At 29.7% G+C, this 11,037-nt stretch overlaps 1 protein-coding gene and 1 pseudogene across 2 annotated transcripts in view; one reads left to right on the top strand and one right to left on the bottom strand.

The window, feature by feature from the left end:
* Positions 1-11,037, top strand: part of LRFN5 (leucine rich repeat and fibronectin type III domain containing 5) — a 241,173-nt gene that overhangs the window by 131,942 nt on the left and 98,194 nt on the right. The window lies entirely within an intron of this gene.
* LOC112481123 lies at positions 1,780-1,898 on the bottom strand (annotated as a pseudogene).

Below are 11,037 nucleotides of genomic sequence, written 5' to 3'. Positions count from 1 at the left end.
TAAAATATCTAATATAAGAAAAATGAATCTTAAATCCTACCTTACAGTGTATAAAGAAAACAACACCAAATACAATATGTATGTAAATATCAAAGGCAAAATAAGATAAAATAACATAAAACAGTATAGTCGTGATTTTGGAACTATAGAAGTTTTCTTCTACACAACACAAAAATCATTAAATAAAAATTATGAAAAGACTGATATAGTGCATTAAAATTAAGGACTCTTTTCATCAAAATCCACCATTATGAAATTAAAAAGGGCAAAAAGTCAAAATGAGATATATTTGTCACACATAATAGAAAAAAGACTTATATCCAGAATACATAAAGTCTTTAAATCAGTGAGAAAATTAAAGACTACTTGATTAAAAACAAACAAAAACAACCAAAAAAAAACAAAAAAAAAACCAACCAACCACAGGCAAAGTCTTAAAGAGGAAGTGCATTAAAAATAATGTCTAAACAAATAATAAAGGTACAGAAAATTTCTAAAGTTCATTAGTCATTAGTCAAAGTGTGAACTTAATCTTCTGAACCACTAACTAGAATGGCTACATTTAAATGACAGTGAAAGATAAACACTATATGCTCTCGCTAACATATGAAATCTGAAAATATCAGACTCATAGAAACAGAGTAGAATGCTGGTCATCAGAGGCTGAGGGGTGGGGGAGATGGGAATATATTGGTCAAATGGTACAAACTTTGTTATAAGATGAAAAGTTCCAGGGAGCTAATGTACAGCATAGTGACTATAGTTAATTCTGTATTGTATACTCAAAAACTTCTATGGAAGTAGAATGTAAATGTTCTTAACATAACAACAACAACAAAATGATCATTATGTGAGGTGAAAGATATGTTAACTAATCTTTTTTGGAAACCATTTTGCAATATATATTATCAAATCATCACATTGTACACCTTAAATTTATACAATGTTATATGTCAATTACATCTCAGTAGAGCTGGTGGAAAATCAAAAGACTGAAAAGTTTTCAGATCTAACATGTAAAGAACTTGGAAGTTGTCACTCCAGTCTTTATAACAAAAAAGAGCTTAACAAACAAAACATTAGTCATTTTCGATTATATGTAATCAGTGTATTTATGTTCACGATTAGGTTTTACTTTTCCATTTGGTATTTCTTTTCTATTTTTCTCTTATGCCCTTGGTTCATTTTCTCCTCTTTTCTTGCCTTTTAGAATAATTGAATATTGTTATGATTACGTTTCATTTTTCTCATTGTATTAGATAGTTGTACCTTTTTGTTTTTCAGAGTTTTCTCTAGGGTTTACAATATATATCTTTAACTTATCAAAGTTTACCTTTAAATGATATTATACCATGATACATATAGTGTAAGAACCTAACAATAGTTTATATTTGTATTTTTACTCCCATCTTTTGGGTCTCTCTTCTCATATTTTGCTCCTAGATGTGTTATAAACTCTATAGCACATGGCTATTATTTTTACTTTATATTTTCAATTCCATTTTAAAGAAATAAACACTGAGAAAAATACTTTTATATTACACGTATTTTCCATTTGTATATCTTTGTTCTATCTAGTATCATTTTCCTTTTATCTAAAGAAATTATTCCGTATTTCTAACAGGGTAAGTTCACACACAATGAATTTCTCACCTTTGTTTGTTCCAGAAGTATTTAATTACGAATTATTTTTTTATATTTTAAACGAGAGAACCCTTGGTTGAGCTCACAATTTGCAAGGAACTTGTCAGCTTACAATCCCTTGTCTTTTATTTTTTATGCCTACAGCACCTGTTCTTCCTAGGTAGTTTTCTATCCAAGTACTAACCAGGCCCGACCCTACTTAGCTTCTGAGATCAGATGGGATCAGACTTGTTCAGGGTGGCATGGCTGTAGACTTTAATTACTAATTTTAAAGTTATTTTTATATACCTTAATTATACATTTTTTCTTTTAGTACATTAAAACTATCTCTCCGCTGTCATCATCTTTACATAGTTTCTGAAAAAATATACTCTTATTCTTGCCTCTGTTCTGTATGTAATGTGCACGTTTTGTAGCTGTGTTGGAGTTTTTCTCTTTATCAGTGTTTTGTAGAAAATTGATTCAATTGTGCCTTGGTGTAGTTTTTAGATTTATTTGATTAGGGTTTGTTGTGTATTTTCCATCTGTCAGTTTATGATTTTTAAAATCATCTTTGGAAATATGTCAGCCATAGCTGCTTGAGATTCTTACTTGCTTGGCAACTTTTCTAGGATTTCGACTACACATATGTTAGACTGCTTGATAGTTTCACAGGTCACTGATGCTCTGTACATATTTTGTTTTGTTTTGTTTTTGTTCATCTCATTGTTTTCGTGGTTAGTATTTTTCTCTCTGTGCTTCATTTTGTATAGTTTTTATTGCTATGTCTTTAGTCATTTAACCTTTCTTCTGCAGTGTCTAATCTGCTATAAAAATCATCTTATGTTTTCTTATTTTTGCTATTTCATTTTTTATATCTAGGATTTTCCTGTAATCTGTTTTGTGTATCTTCCATTTTTTCCCCTCATCATGGTCATGTTTTTTCTAACTTCTTGAGTTTACTGAGCATCTTTATTATAGATGTTTTAATATATTTGTTTGCTATTCTCATCACCTCGTTCTTTTCTGCATCTTTTTCTACTCATTGAAATTTCCTATTTGGGGGCCATGTTTTCTTGCTTCTTTGCATTCCTGGTAATTTTTAACTAGTTGCCGGACACAATCAATTTTATATTGTTGGTTGCTAGATTCAGGGGGATTCTTATGCAGATCTCTGGAACTCTCCTTATGCATCTCCCTCTTTTCTGATATCTACATACATACTCTAGACTCTTGACTTCCCTGAACTCTGATCATTTTCCACACAATTGGGAAGACTCTGGTTTCTGTTTGTGTTACCCCTCCCTGTGTAACAACCCGGAAACTGCCTTCAGGCAGAAAAATGACGCAATTTTAGAGATAACCTCTTTGCATTTTTTCTTTCGGGAATATATTTTTTGTGCTACCTGTTGTCCAATATATGAAAAATATTGCATCTTATGTTTGTACAATTTTTCAGTTATTTAAAGGTGTGAGAGTATATTAGTCCTGTTCACTTTATTATAGCTGGAAGCATAAATCTCTATTTTTCTTTAATTTTTAAAGTAAAATTTACTGGGCATAGTATAAATTTATAGATATTTCATTTAATTTTATTATTTTCTAGTTTCTATTTTTTCTTTTGTCTTTCTTTGAAGGAATATGATATGTTTTCATCTTACTACTGTTTTGATGTTCTCATTTGTTTTATATTAGAGTTTTATGATGCAAGTGTGTGTTATGGACTGAATACGTGTCCCCAAAATTTGTATTTTGAAGCCCTAACCTCCAGTGTAATGGTATTTGGAGCTGAGGCCTTAGGGAGGTAATTAGGGTTAGAGGAAGTCATGAGCGAGAAGCCCTCAAGAGTTATTATAGGTCTTACATGAAGAGGTACCAGAAAGGCTGCTTACTCTGAGAACCAGTAAGACAACTACCCACAGAATATGGCCATGCAGGCATCTCAGACTTCCAGCCTCCAAAACTGTGAGAAAAAAATTTCTGAATCATAAAAAAAAGAGATCTGACTTGTGGTTACCAGAGGCAGAGAGTTGGGGGGTAGGTGGGAGGAAGGTGGTCAAAAGGTACAAACTTCCAGTTATGAGATAAATAAGCACCTGGGATGAAATATACGATATGATGACTTTAGTTAACACTGCTGTATGGTTTTAGGTAAGTTGTTAGAGTAAATAATAAGAATTCTCATCTTAAGGAGAAATTTTTCTTTTCTTTTTATTGTATCTGTATGAGATTATGGATATTAGCTGAATTTATTGTGATAATAATTCCACAACATATGTAAATCAAACCATCTTGCTGTATGCCTTAAACTTATACAGTAATGTATATTAATTATTTCTATAATAAAACTGGAAACATTTTTCTGTTGTTTAAGCCACCCAGTCCTTGGTACTTTGCTACAGCAGCCTGAGCAAACTAAGACAGTGAGTTATACTTTTTTATTTATCATGTAAGATAAGGTATCTCTTGATATCTTCTGCCAGATTTAAGGAAGATTGTTTATTATATCTTTGAATATTGCTTCTTCCTGTTGTCTGGAAGTCACTTCTGAGATTCCGTTTATATATTAGGTGTATATATTAGGTGTATCACCATGTCCCATATACCTCTTAATTTTATTTTCTGGATTCTCCATCCTTGTTTCTCCTAATGTTTAATATAGATATTTTTTCTAATCTAGTTTTAAAAATGTCTATTCTCTTGCTAAATCCATCTATTGAGTTTTATATTTCAGTTTTGGAATTTATGTTTGAATCTTTTAATAAGTTCTAATTTTCTAAAATCCTTAATTTTTAAATTTAATTCCTAGCTCATATTAATTAAATTTGTCTTACGACCTGTGTTGTAAATGCTAAATCAAATATTTTGATGCCCTTTGCATCTGTTGCAATTGTATCTTTTACTTTTCATATGGAGTCAAATCTTGCCTTTTTAATTGGCTGCTAAATTTAAAAAAAAAAAATTTATATCCAAATATTGGGTATAAAAAATTGTGAAAATTATTTGAGTGTGCAGATAATATCTCTGTAAATGAGATCATGTGTAAGACATACTTTCCCTAAGAAAAGGCAGGTAAGATGAGGGCTATTCACTTGAATGCAATTAAGGTTTGACTTTTAGTCCTTCTGAGAACTGATCTCTTTGTAATTTAAATTTGTTTGCAGATACAGTCATTCTTGATCACAGTTAAAATTCTGAGATATTTACTAAAGACATTTGTACGTGGAAAGCCTCAAACTCCATTTTTTTCTTTTTTCTTTAAACCAAGGACTCTCAAAACTGTACTCTGGGACTTGGCCTTTCACTTACTTCTGTTTCATTATAGAATCAAAAATTATGTTTAGGTTTACAGTGCCACAAATGTCTGACTCACGTTTTTTTCAGGGGAAGGGACGGGAAATTTCCTTTTCTTCTGAGTATTGCTGCAGACCTTCACTATTTTGGTCGCATTAAACAGACACACAGTTTTTCAGGAGAGCTGGTCCATGTCAAAGTAGTCAAAGTCAAAAAAGAATACACAGTAGAATTTTACATTTTGATTTTGCATCTAGATTGATGAAAATTCATTGAACTTCCCTCTTTTAATAATGTATGTGTAGATTCTGTTAATTTTTAGCCTTAATAATGAGTGTATATCATCTATCATTTCTTTTCTGCATCGAGTAAGATGAGCTTACAATTTCATAAAATTTAAGTGGCTTTACATTCTTTGAATAAACACCTATTGAACTTGATATATTATCCGTTATGTTTTATTGAATCTGGTTTGCTAATATTTTTTCAGGTTATTTGCTTCTGTGTTTATGAGTGAGATTTTCTGATAATCATTCTTTCTCATGTTCTCAAAGACTATGCTGCTTCAGAAAAAGCTCTGGGGAACATTCTCTTTTTCTAGTTTTTAGAAGTGTTAATATAGGTTTGAAATTATTTCTCCTTTGAAAAAACTTAACAGAGAAGATGTAGCAACCTGGAGTTCTCATTGTGGGAAGATTTGGCGTTACAGATTCCACTTCTTTAGTGATTACAGGACCATTCAGGTTTATCATTTTCATTTAAGTTATTCTCTATATTTTCTAGGAACTTGTACCTTTAAGCAAAATTTAAAAATTGTTGTTTACTTTTACTTTTACGTAATATACTTTTATTAGTATTTTAATATATGCATCTTTTCTGGTAGAGTTCCCTTTTTAATTTATGGTCTTGGTTATTTGCATCTCTATCTTTTTTCTTTCTTAATTTTACAAGTGATCTGCAAACTGTTTATGTTTTTCATCTTTTAAATGTATAACTTGGTTTTGTTATTTTCCCTAGTTATGTTTATTTTTTATTCACTTAATTTCTGTCTTTATATGAATATTTCCTTCTTGCTACTCCCCATGACTTATTTTGATATATTTTTTCCTAACTACTTGAGAAGGAATTTTTTTTTTTGCTAATTAAATTCCAAACTTGGTTCTTAATATATTAATATAAAGATTTATAGAGCTCATTTAGTTGTAATACATATTATTCATCAACATTCAGTTAAAATATTTTCTTATTTATATTATATTTTCTTTTATCAATTGGCTATTTAGGAGTGTTTATTTTATAACACTTTTGACTGATTTAAAGCTTAATTTATTTTGGTCAGGAACCATCGTCTTTATGATTCCAGATTGAAATGTATTAAGACCTTGCTTTATGGACTCCTATATAGTCAGATTTTTAAATGATCTGTGAGTGCATGATATTACTATGCATCTTAAAATTGTTGGGTGTTAGTCATTGGATTCACATGTTCATTATGTAATTAAATTTATATATTTTGTATTTTTCTTTATATTCTATTACTAACAGAGAAAGATGTGTTAAAATTCCCAGATAATGCTTTGGATTTACCTATTCCTCCACAAAACTTGGCAAAGTTTTGCATCATATATTTTGAAGCTATGCTATTTGGTAAAAATTGATTTAAAACATGTTGGCCTAGAGGCAAATAGAAAATTATGAGCCAAGTCATTATCTTTATAATGTTTTTGCCTTAAAGTGATCAATTGATTACCTAATTTTTAAAATCTCTTTTGGGAACCATTCTAACTTTATTGAAATTATAGTTTAAATGATTAGGAAACCCCTGCTTATAAAATACCTCAATAATAATTTAGAAGTAAGGTGATAACAGATCTATTATGAATCATTTTCTGTAGAAATGCAGATGATCAGTCAACATCAGAAGAGTTCAGATGTAGTTATCTACCAATCTCATATGCATAAGATTTACGTGTTTCTAAGGAGTGAACAGTCATGTCCAGTGTAAAATGAGATCAACGGGTCATAATTGGTAATAATGATTAAACTTTTTCCATATGGTGTATTGTCACATTAGATTAGCATTAACTTCATTTAATTTTGTGCCAACTATTTACTCATCTCTGATATGGGGAGTAAAAGTTTCAAGGCCAATTAATACTTAAATTGGTAATTTTTGCCACAGTCATCTCATTTTAAAAAATATTTCCTGTTAACATTATCATTGAATATCTGTCTTGAGTTTATTACTGATAAAAGTGCCTTACTGTTACAGTAAGATAAAAGTAGCTATACTGTATATCCATTTATAAGCTTATTTCATCTCAATTTCCAAGTCATATTGCTGGAAAGAAATGAGGTGCTATCTGTGGGCTATCCTTTATTTAAAAGTGAGAATATTCCAACAGTTTATGCTAGATAAGCCTTCTGAATATCACTTATCAACTAAGATATGATTACTGCTGAGTCTTAGAATTTAAGACATCATAAAAAAAAGAATACAGTTTCTTTAACTTTGCTTATCTAATATTGTAGAACAACAATTTATTATACTTTTTCAGCCACTATGATAAATGTAAATGCTTTCCAAAATCATATATAAAGCACAAAGTTTTGAGATGAGTCAAAATGCTCTCTATGCAGTAGGATATGTAAAAATTCATGCATAACAATGAATGTATATCCATTCTTGAAATAACTATCTTCCAAGAAAATTTCAATGTATTATAAATTTTGGAATATAATTTTACTAGAAAAGACTTTTTATTTGCCCACATTATAGTGTATTTGTTGTTGTCTCTAATGCTTGTATATTCACTCAAGAGACCTATAGATTTTATTGGAATAAGTACTCTGACATGGGATCACTGGCTTCTGGCTGGGTGACATTACAATTTATTGTCCCAGCTGGACACTTTTAGGTGGACAAATTGTTAATCCAAACAGTATGCTAAACAATGGGCATCAACTGGGACTCACCAGACATGACCATAACATATATTTACCCTATTCCTGAGGAAAAGATTAGAACTAGATGATCATACTGCTCAAGGATGACCTTGCCAATGAGAAATGTGGATCAAGCACAAAAGAAGATTGGTCATTAATTACTTTCTAGCCAGAGATTTTTGTTAAATTTCTATCCTGGATATTCAGGATTTTGTTTGTTTGTTTTGTTTGTTTGTTTCATTTTGTTTTTTGCATGTCCCAAATATTACTCTAGTTCAGTAGATCTGAAATTAAATTCATCTTAGAAAATCTACTGCCTTTCCATTCCTTTACCATAGCTAGAAACAGGAGAATTATTATAGATTCCTCTTGTCATCCACTTCTATAATCTATCTATCACCAACTTTATTGATTTTACTTATCTTTACTATTCTCACTTCCACTGCCTTGGCTCTGCCATATCAATTCTTATATTTATAAATGTGACCTTCTCCTGAATGATATTCTGACTTGCAGTCTACTCCTGTAATATGTTGCCAGAGTTTTATTTCTAACATGACAATTTATTCAAGTCATGACCCTACCAAAAGAACATAATAGCTCTCTAGAGCTTTCGAAGAATTTCGAACTCTGCATTCCAGGATCTCCAGTTTACTCAACACTCCGTAGTTCATCTATGCTTCTACTTCTGACAATTTCACTTTCCTGTGTATATGCTTTGTTTAATAATACTGAGGTGTTCGTAATCCTTGCCTATCGTATGATGTCACTAGAAGACTGATGTCTCAATTTTCCAAAAAATGTAATTTTGTCTGATTGTAATAGTTGTGTGATTATTGTACAAAATGCATGAAATTATGATGAAAATATAAATTATTTATCAACATTATTCAGATATTACTAGTATTAAAATGTTACTGCAATGATTGTCCAGTATTCTGTATTTTAATAAGTTTAGTGAATGTGAACATGTTTGGTAGATAAATAAGTAAATAAATTGAAATGATATTTTATATAGTTTCATATTTTCAATTTTAGTTCATCTATCCTGCACTTTATCTCTGTGTTATTTACTATTCTTCAAAAATATGTTTTTTAAAAAGGTTGGGTAATATTTTGTTATCTGTTCATACTTTATGAAATTTAACCTTTGTTATAGTTTTATGTTATGAATACTTTAACATGTCACAGAAATTTTTATTTGTATCTAATTATTTCATTAAAGAATATTTAAGGATCACTTTTTAGATATTACTATGTTAAAGTATATTGATTCTACTATACTATATATGATAGTATTTCACATGACCCTCTCTGGTTATATCGCCCTAGTTAACAGCCTTATAAACATTCAAACTTGTGCTCATTTGACTATCCCATTTCTTGCTTTAAGTGTGTACCTAAATAGACAGACACTTCCAAATATCTTTCAATTAGATATAGGAGATAATATTTTCTTAGTATTTTTCTATACCCTCAATCATAGATTTGAAATAATTTTAATATTTCTTCTACTTTTTATCTTTTCTGTTTATATCCTTTACTTATTTTAAAAATTGAATTTTCTTTAATGGATTAGGAAGAGTACTTTATCTTGAGTATTTGTTGTAAATATTTTCTTACTAAGTTACCAATATTCTTTCTGGTGGTTTTTAATTTACTGAATTTTAAATGTGTGTTAAATCAAATGTATCACATATTTCATTGATTTTTAATGCCTAATGCATATAAATTTCTTTTTACCATGAGATCGGTTAGTCAACTATATTTTCTTACAGATTTTTATGAATTTTAATATTATTTATCTGTTTGCTCATTTGGGAATTACTTTTATTGAATGCCATGAAATATAATATCCTAGCTGGATTATTTTCTCATATTAAAATGTCTCATTGCCATTTGTTAATGAATATTACCTATCCATTTTGTGATAATTTAAAAAAATATAGTTAGATTTTAATTATTAGAATATATTTTTATTTATTAACTTGTTGGATCTTATGATAGCATTGTCCTATTTTAAATATGTATAGTTTGATAATGTTTCTTAATATCTCATTGGAAAAGTCCTGTCATTACTTTTTTTTAAATGTTTCTTATCTAAATAGGACTATTTATTCTTCTCTATTTAGAATCCATTGAATTTCCCTCCAAAGGAAAGTTTTGGGTCTTACCAATTAAAATGACAATATATAAATCATGCTATCTATCTATCTATCTATCTATCTATCTATGCTATCTATCTATCTATCTATCTATCTATCTATCTATCTATCTATCTATCTATCTATCTATCATCATTTATCTTTGAGAATTAACATACCAGTGATATTCATTTGTCCCACTCAGACTGATCATTTATATCTTTGAGAATTAACATACCAGTGATATTCATTTGTCCCACTCAGACTATGTCTTCATTTTATTTTTTAAAAATGTTATAATTTTTTTAACTTTATTTGGTATACTATACTCATATTGTTTGTCAATTTTAAAATTGTTTGTATTTTCTGTTTTTTTTTAAACTTCTTGCCTTTTCTGATCTCTTTAATTGTATTTATTTTGTTTCATTCATTAGGTTTTTACATCTTTAAGTTATTTCTGATTATCAAAATTTTTCCACAGATGATTTTCTCTTGGAACTATCTATGCCCTGCTTTATCCTGAATTTATAGCTCTTGAGGCCTGTTGCAAGCTGCTATCCTGGAACCTCTTTAACTATTCATCTCACTGGAACAGTGCATCAATTTGTTTCTTGGACCATAGGTTTTATTCTTTCTTGGCTTACTCACTTTATTGCATCAATTTTCAAATATTTCCTGAGACAGCTTTTAGGGAGGAAATCTTGGTGAGTTGTTCCACATATGAAAATATTCTTCCTTAATGTGTAGATTGGCTTCAAGATTTCGTTTTACGTCTTGCTAACACTAGTATTGCTGATTAAAGTCTAATACCTATTTGGCATGTCTTCTTTTTTACCTCTCCAGAAACTTTAAGAACTGTTTATTCATTCTTCCAATAAACACTTAGTGAGTGCTGACTGTGTTCTATTTTATCTACCTAAGAGAGGGCAATGAGCAAAACAGACAAAATTCTTGCTCTCACACTGTTTATCATAGAGTGGGAGAGAAAGACTAATTTTCTAATTATCAGGTCTAGGAATATATCTTTTTA

Source organism: Pteropus alecto, unplaced genomic scaffold, assembly GCF_000325575.1.
Source record: "Pteropus alecto unplaced genomic scaffold, ASM32557v1 scaffold104, whole genome shotgun sequence".
NCBI lineage: Eukaryota > Metazoa > Chordata > Mammalia > Chiroptera > Pteropodidae > Pteropus > Pteropus alecto.
This window is presented reverse-complemented; position numbering and strand designations above follow the sequence as displayed.